Source organism: Sorghum bicolor, chromosome 8 (genome assembly GCF_000003195.3).
Source record: "Sorghum bicolor cultivar BTx623 chromosome 8, Sorghum_bicolor_NCBIv3, whole genome shotgun sequence".
Classification (NCBI taxonomy): domain Eukaryota; kingdom Viridiplantae; phylum Streptophyta; class Magnoliopsida; order Poales; family Poaceae; genus Sorghum; species Sorghum bicolor.
The window spans coordinates 49,563,567-49,571,500 of NC_012877.2; the positions used below are offsets into that span (position 1 = coordinate 49,563,567).

Below are 7,934 nucleotides of genomic sequence, written 5' to 3' on the forward strand. Positions count from 1 at the left end.
TCAGATCTTGGAACTCTCATTGATCCTCCCTACAACAACCATACAGCAGGTACTACTGCGCTATTGTTTTTAGGTTTTCACAGTCTATAATTCCTCCCTATAGCAAGCCCACACTTCTATGTCGTCAGATACTCACAGCACAACACAGGTAGGTAATGTCCATGTCCCACGGTTCTCATTAGGAGAAAGTTGCCTTCACAATGCGTCACTTCTGGTAGCAGTTTTTGCAGGCCATATACATGCCCTAATGACAAGAACTTCCTCCTACATGTACTTCAGCATGCATAATGTAAACCTTGCATCACCTCCACTAATCTAAGTTGTTTGATTTATATTTTAAGCAAGAATAAGGCTAGAATGAAAACACAAAAGGTATCATGGACCATCAACAATTCAGTAGGCGGTAGTAATACTTTCTCATACCTAATCTACTCTTATTGCATACTGACAGTTTTTGTGTCGTAAAGCGATAACATCCAAATTAAAGCACAAAGATCTGCAGGCGCAAATATAATTAGATTAGATCCGAATACAAATTCACATAGAAGGGTGGGCATACCTATTGTGTGCCAGACAATGATCCGACGAAGGGACCAATGAAGACCCAAGCACTACAACGTCATGGTGGCGAAGATCTCAACACCCGGTGTGACGGAGTAGGGGGCGGTCCTTCTGGAGCCTAGGGTGTGGCGTTGTGGCGTCAGGCATCGTCGATGAGCACGTGGCGTATGTGGCGGCAGTGGAGACCTCACCCGGTGAGGGTGCTGAAGCTTGAGCTGCGATTGTCCGGATAGGAGAGGACTTGGGCGTCGTGCGGGCGAGTAGGCAACCTTCGAGTCGTGCGCTTGCGGCGATTCTGTGATACAAGGAGTGGGGGCAGTGGGTTATCACAAGTAGGGGATTAGCGCTCAGCACAGGGGATTAGCATGCAGTGTTTTTTTTTATCGAACGGTGGCTATCTAGGGATGGGATTAGCTATCAAGGCAGGATATTAACGCACAAGGGGGGTCAATTAGGGAGTGATGACGATGACTTCCAAGTCTTTTTAGGGCCTCTTTGGCATGACTTCAGAGCAGAACTCCACCCCAGAGTCAAGTGGAGCTAGCCAAACACCCCAACTCCAGAAAATGTTGGAGCAGCCCAACTCCATGGAGTTTTTGGAGCTCTAGTACAAATTTTCGGAGTACCTCTTCTCCTACTCCGAAACTGACTAAAACAGACCAAGACGTGGAGTTGGGGTGAAATTACCTGGAATTGCCACTGGTTATACAAGTGAATCGTTATTTTCTCTATTCTCCCTACCGCGAATCCATCCCCTTCACGCGAGCCGGTCGGGCGGTGCCGCCCCCCTCTTTCCGCCTCTCTCCCCCGCCCCTCCCTCCATCCCCCACTGGCGGCCGGCGTTGGCACATGGCCCGCCCGACGTCCTGGACATGCAGTGGACTGAGCTAGGCGCGTGGTCGGCCATGGCCTATGGCCTGCACGGCGCTGGCAGGGGCGGGTGCAGCCTGCCCAACTTCCGCGTGCGGTGGTGCCGCGTCAGCTTGGCTCGCGGCCAAGCGGCCGGCGCAGCCTCGACGGCACGCGGCCAGGCGGCCGGCACGGCCCCAGTGGCTTGCGTCGCGGTCCGGCCTAGCGCGGCGCCTACGGCGGCCCTGACGCACGGTTCTCGACCGGCCTGCGCAGTAAGTACAAGGGCATACGGCCCTCCTGCGTGACATGTGACAGGTGCATATGTGATTGAAGGCAAGGATAAAGTAGACAAAACACAGTGACAAAGCACAACTTTGGAGCTTGGAGTACCATTCTAGCCAAACACCCCTACCGGACAACTCCAACTCCACTTAGAGACAGCTCTAGCTGGATTTCTAGAGTGGAGCTGCTCTGTGTGGAGTTGAAGCCATGTCAAACAGGCCCTAAGTCAGCTGAAGAACTGAGCAGAAACACTGTTTATCATGAGAAGACTAAACATAGGGGGGGCTGAGGGGGGCCTGCCACCCCCAAGCTTTCCATAACTCTCTTAATACACCTCATAGATTAGATGTTTAATTATCTAATTAGCTAGTTAATGATATTATCTGTACTAAGATTTTTATTCTTATTTTATATTAATCTCTAATAGTTTCTTATACAAATAGATATTTTTAATATTTTCTTCATATCTTTTATTTTTATTATTACCTATCAAACATCAGTTTGTCTCCTACCACACACTCTAATTAGCTAGTTAATTGAGCGTTTTTCTTGTTTAATCCTTCTTAATTGATCTCCAACAATGGGATCTATATTATTTAGCATTAGTCTTCCTATTATCTTTCTTATCTCCTATGTTTCTATCATTATTCGTCTAAACTCTAAACAATCATTTAGCCCGTTGTACTCAACTTTTAAACACTAACAGTGGTATGGTGTTTCTGTTTAACCTTCTATTTAAATGACTATTTTTACCTGTTGAAGTGATCGTTTTGTCTAAGACTAAACAATATGTAACTGATTGTTTGTCATTTGATGTTAGGATCTAGTACTAATTAATTTTGCCCCTGTTTAACTACTTGTTTTTATTGTGATTCTTTTCCTGTGCAAAGAAATAGAATGATCAAGTGAAGGTTAGAGTCCTTAGACTAGTTAAATTTCTCTTTTATTTTTTTATTTTTTTTGTTTTTTTGCATCGCAACGCAAACGTTTATTTTGGTGCTATGTACACCTTTGTTATATAATATTTTGATACACATGATTGTTTTTGGTTTACACGGCCCCCCTATGTTTAAATCCTGGCTCCGCCCCTGCCACTACATAAGAGAATGTGTCTCAGAAGGTGTGGTAGATTTGCAGCATGTGAGCACACATGCTCAGCTGGCTGACATTCTGACAAAGCCATTGGGCAGGATCAAATTTGCTGAAATGAGGAGGCAGCTGGGAGTCATCAGAGTTGATCGCGATTAAAGGGTGATTTGTTGAAGTCATATTCACTGTAATCGTGTGTCAATGTATCAAGAGCATGTAGTTGCATGAGGCGTCACATTAGTTGATTTCTGAAACAACCATCACGTTTGGTTAGCGTAGACTCAAGGCGGGTCGAAGATGTGCACGTCTGCGCTGTCTGCTACTCATGTAAGTGTATGATGATGGAAGCAAAGGCTGACATATGTCTCCAAAGGTGTGGAAATTATGGCGGATCATGTACAGAAGATATCAATGGACAACCTCCATTTCATTTTTTTAACCTTTTTCAAGTAATTATGGTTGGCAAAATAAGTCGGCTGTTATTCAGGTATGGTGCAAATGAACACCAACCGCGTTGAGGTACTTCCCAGCACGAGCAATAATCCCACGATGGCACTACGTACCGATCTGCACGGGGACATTGAGGGGAGTCCCTATCTCTGTAGACCGAGGCCTAGAGGTTTGAAGTTTTTTTGCAAGACCCACACAGACGCTCGCCTACATGGGCGCACACTCGCCACTATGAACACACCCACGCACATCCTATCCTTATGAGCACCTTCGAATAACCAAGTTAGATCGGCAACTCTCGAGATTGACGAAGTCACCACAGACGCCTTGTTGTCGACGGATATGTTGCCTATCACAAAAAGAATAGCGCCATTAAATTCTAAAATAAATCTAGGAAAATATGAGCACCTGTGTCAAGTCAAAAACTTGAACCTGAGTGAGCAGGTTCCACCACAAGGAACCCAACCAGCTAAGCTACACTCAGTTCGCAAGTTTCAGTGAAGTTACAACAGTTGCACCTTGGAACATTCCAAATGTTCCTGATATTTCCCACAAACTCAGAGGCGGCAAGCTGGATCTGCATGAAAATAATAAAACAGAGTAATAATACTCATTAGAGAAATTTTACCAATGCTTGAAAACAATAAGAGCCATCCATCCACCTAGACCTAATGGTTCAAAAATGAAAGGAACCTAGTGGGAAGAACTTAAGTGGTGGGCCAAAACATAAATTTGGTGGACCCAGAACTCACTCTAAATTTAAATCAAAGGGTATGTCACATGCCTAATACGGGCCGCCACCCCTGATGGAGCGAATGGGTCAGCAAGGGTCCGAGGAGGTATGATGAGCAGCCCAGCACCATACAGGGAGGTGCAGGCCGTGCAGCTCCGCTCCCGTCGCTGACATCATCAACCATTATCTAGTTACCTTAATTAAATCTTAATAGATTTGGAAAGAGTTACCTAGTTAAGGAATCGAGTTTGAGTTTAGAAGGAAAGGAAAATCCAAATTCTATAAGGATCTCCTAAGATTGCATAAGGGCCAAGTCTCCATGGACTACAAATACAAGAGGTTGTGTAACAGTTGCAATCAAGAATAGAATAGCCAAAAGGCATTCCCTTCCTCTCTTCTTCTCCGTGCGCCAATCTCTCTCTTCTCCCTCCCTAACGCCGCCGTTGCCCCCTGCCTCGCCTGAGCACACAGACACCACCACCTCCACCATGGCCATCGCCCACCTAGGGCACCCCTACATCTCGCCTGTTACATCGGGTATCTGGAGACCAACTCGATCATTTAGACATCCATGGCATCCACCACCACCATGACCACAGAAATCAAGAAGTAGATGGCAACCTGCTCCACCACCATGAACAACCGCCTCAACAGGATCAATGCAAACTTTGCCAATCTTAATGCCACATTAAATCGGATCGAGCCTGCACACCACAAGGAGGACGACCTCAATCTCAAACACAAGTTGGAGGAACCCTAATCATCTGAAACCATGGAAATCAACACTATATTAGCAGATACCCTGCTCCTAGCACCTGAGGTACAGTTATGCCTAGATCCATCTATGCAGGTATAGCCATCAGTGATACTTCTTCGGCATCAACACCAGCAACACTAGCACAAGACGTGGCCCAAACCTTACCACAGCAACCAGCGCAGCAGGCGCCCTCTCCTACATCACCATAGGACCCTCTCCCTTCGGTAGCACTAACACCACCAAAGCACTGAAAAGGAGAATCTGAGTCCTATAAGGATCTCCTAAGATTGCTTAGGGGCCATGTCTCACAGGACTATAAATACAAGGGGCTGTGTAACCGTTGCAATTAAGAATAGAATAGCCAAAAGGGCTTTATCCCTCAGTAATGATTGAGTACGGGCATCCGTCGATGCCGGATGGACCACACGCCCACTCTGCTCTCCTGCTCCCCTTTATTCTGTCGCTAGCTCTATCCACATGCGGTGCATCCTCATTCACTGGACTCCACTATCTCTTAAAATATCAACCGCCGCCTTCCACCATCGAACTCGGGAGGGCCCAACCCAACGCGGTGCCCTTGCCCACTCCTGGTGTGGCGCCCACCCCACACCCGACCCTACACATGGTGCCCTTCTACCCTCAGTGATGCGCGAAGTGCTCTTCCCACCCCAGGCGTGGTGTCGTTCCCCACCCTAGGCGTGCCACCCTCCACCCTAGCGAGTCGAGGCGCAGTGTCCTTCCGCCACCCCTGCGTTTCCCTTGCCGTCCTCCCCTCCCCCGGCACCCTCCTGTAGCACAACATCCTCCCTTGGCGGAACATCCTCCCCCATCGGAAACCGCTGAACCTAGTGCGGCACAATCTTCCTCACCCTAGTGCGGCATCCTCCCTAGCCCTAGTGGCATCCTCTCTCACACCTAGCGACCGAGCCCCCACCCTGGTAGCCATGGCGCTCCCTGCGTCAGGCTCTCTCACTACAAGAATTCTGGGCTTCTATGACAATTAGATTATGACGATAACAGCCTTTTTCTTGTCACTACCTGCCCACAATGACGCCCACAGTGACGAAGTGACTGTCGTCACAGAAGGTGGGTCACTAAACAACTTCTGTGACCATCAGAGGACATTGTCATTGATATAGCGACAATAGTTCTCTTGTCATTGATGTAATGACAGAATTAAACTCGTCATAACATATTAAACAAAATAGCAGTAAGGGTATATGCATTTGGCCCATATAGCATGGATTTTTTTCTTTTTTTATTTTCAATTACAATCAGCCCAATTGGCCCAAATATTTTTTTGGCCTAGCTACAAATTGGCTTTTTTCATTACAGCGCAAGATTTGTGGCTGGTCCAATAAAACAATCACGGATTATAAATCACATTCACAATTGCATGAATATAATCACCAGCAATGCAACAGATATATTCTAGCCACAGATAATATTCCAGCCAACAAAAGCATATGTTCCAGAATACATGTTACATATACCAAAAACATTCCAGCCACCAAACTACACGAAAGTACCAACCACAGAGCCACCAAACTACTCAAAAGTATCAACCACGGAGCGACCAAACTACACAAAAGTACCCAGCCAGCAGCCTGCAGCCACGTTCCAGCAAACAAAACTTCACTGCTACACGCATCAAAACAGCACAGCCCAACCTGCACAAGCAATGATAACCTCAATGAAACATACTCCGAATATTCATGACAGGTTCAATATGAAGCAAAAACTTGAGTCAAAATAAGATTAACACTTATGAAAATCATTAAGATTGTTTATTAAATCTGACATGTACTGAGTTGTAGTCACTCAGAAAGTCAGAATAACAACTCATAGTATAGAATATATTTGGACGAGCACAAACACAGAGCATACAATAGCTGGGACTACATGAGAGAAGAAGCATCACATGGCTAAGAATCCATGACTCAAATCTAAAACTTCTGCACAAACCAGATCTCAAAACGTGAACCAAATATACCTGCAAGGACAAGGCTCCAAAACCAGATCTCCTCAGGTAACCTTCTCTAATTTAGTCAATGTTCCTACTTGTACAAGGAATTGCCTCCATATATCCTTAGATTGCCCCTAAAGAAAATATAGTGCTTCAGCTTGCTGAATTTAACGAACACAGGATCATATAGCTGTAACTCTAAAACAGATGAAATGTAAGTAGAAGATGACAACCTTTCCACAGAGAATTGTATAGTAGCAGTCCTCAACACTGACCAGAGTCCTTCTCAAAGACCTAACCTGAAAAAACAGGGCACAATCTGTTTTAGACATCATACTTAATTTGCTAGATTATAAATCATACTAAATTAATTTGCTAGATTTATTATCATCAGACAATACTTCAACCTATAAACCTAAGCACTAGAGCCAGAGCATCTCCAACAGTTATGCAATTGGACTTTGCATTCTTGAAATTGGCCAAAAATCTTAAAAATTGCTCTCCAACAGTTTTGCATTTGACTTATGCATTTTGGCGAACTTGGCATTTGATGGACCAAACTTGGCATTTTTGCATAGGCACAACGGCTTGGCAATTTTGATATCCCGAGAATCTTGGACTCCTTGTCGTGCCCGTACCCCCCACATCGCGGTAGTTTCCCGCGAGACGAGTCCTCCCCGCGCGCGACTCTTTTCTTTCCCCCGCGCGCCGCCTCCTTTTTTCGCGCGCCACCTTCTTTCTTCGCGCAGGGACGAAGAGATCCATCGCCGCCTCCTTTTCTTGCAGCGACGCGAGGCTAGGAGATCCATCGCCGCATCTTCACTGTGCCGCTCCTGTACCACAACGCCGTCATCTTGTTGGGGTTCACCGCCGTGAGGAAGACGTCGAAATCCACGCGCTGCTGCCGCGTCGAGTTGATCACGGAGATCTATCGCGGCGAAGGAACGAGCGACGGGCGAAGGAATTGCGCGCGAAAAAGAAAGCGGCCGCGCGACGTGCGAGAAAATTTCCCGCGAAGATGAAAGATTCCCGGATAAAAATAGTTGGGTCCACTATTTTGGGAAATGCCAAGTCAAAAATGTCAAACACTTGGAGATGAACTTATTTTTTCTTTGGCAAAATGTTTAGAGACTTGGCAAACTCCAACAAATGGCAAATTCCAATTGCATAACTGTTGGAGATGCTCTAAGAAAGTACCTCTAATGCACAATGCTAACTACTGCACTCCAATATATGTGCACCAT

General features: G+C 46.1%; 1 long non-coding RNA gene across 1 annotated transcript; it reads right to left on the reverse strand.

Annotated features, from left to right (window-relative positions):
• Positions 6,141-7,014, reverse strand: LOC110429934. The gene is made up of 3 exons (XR_002447124.1): positions 6,924-7,014; positions 6,718-6,824; positions 6,141-6,394 (listed from the first exon to the last, which is right to left on the reverse strand). It is a non-coding gene; the product is annotated as an uncharacterized LOC110429934 (long non-coding RNA).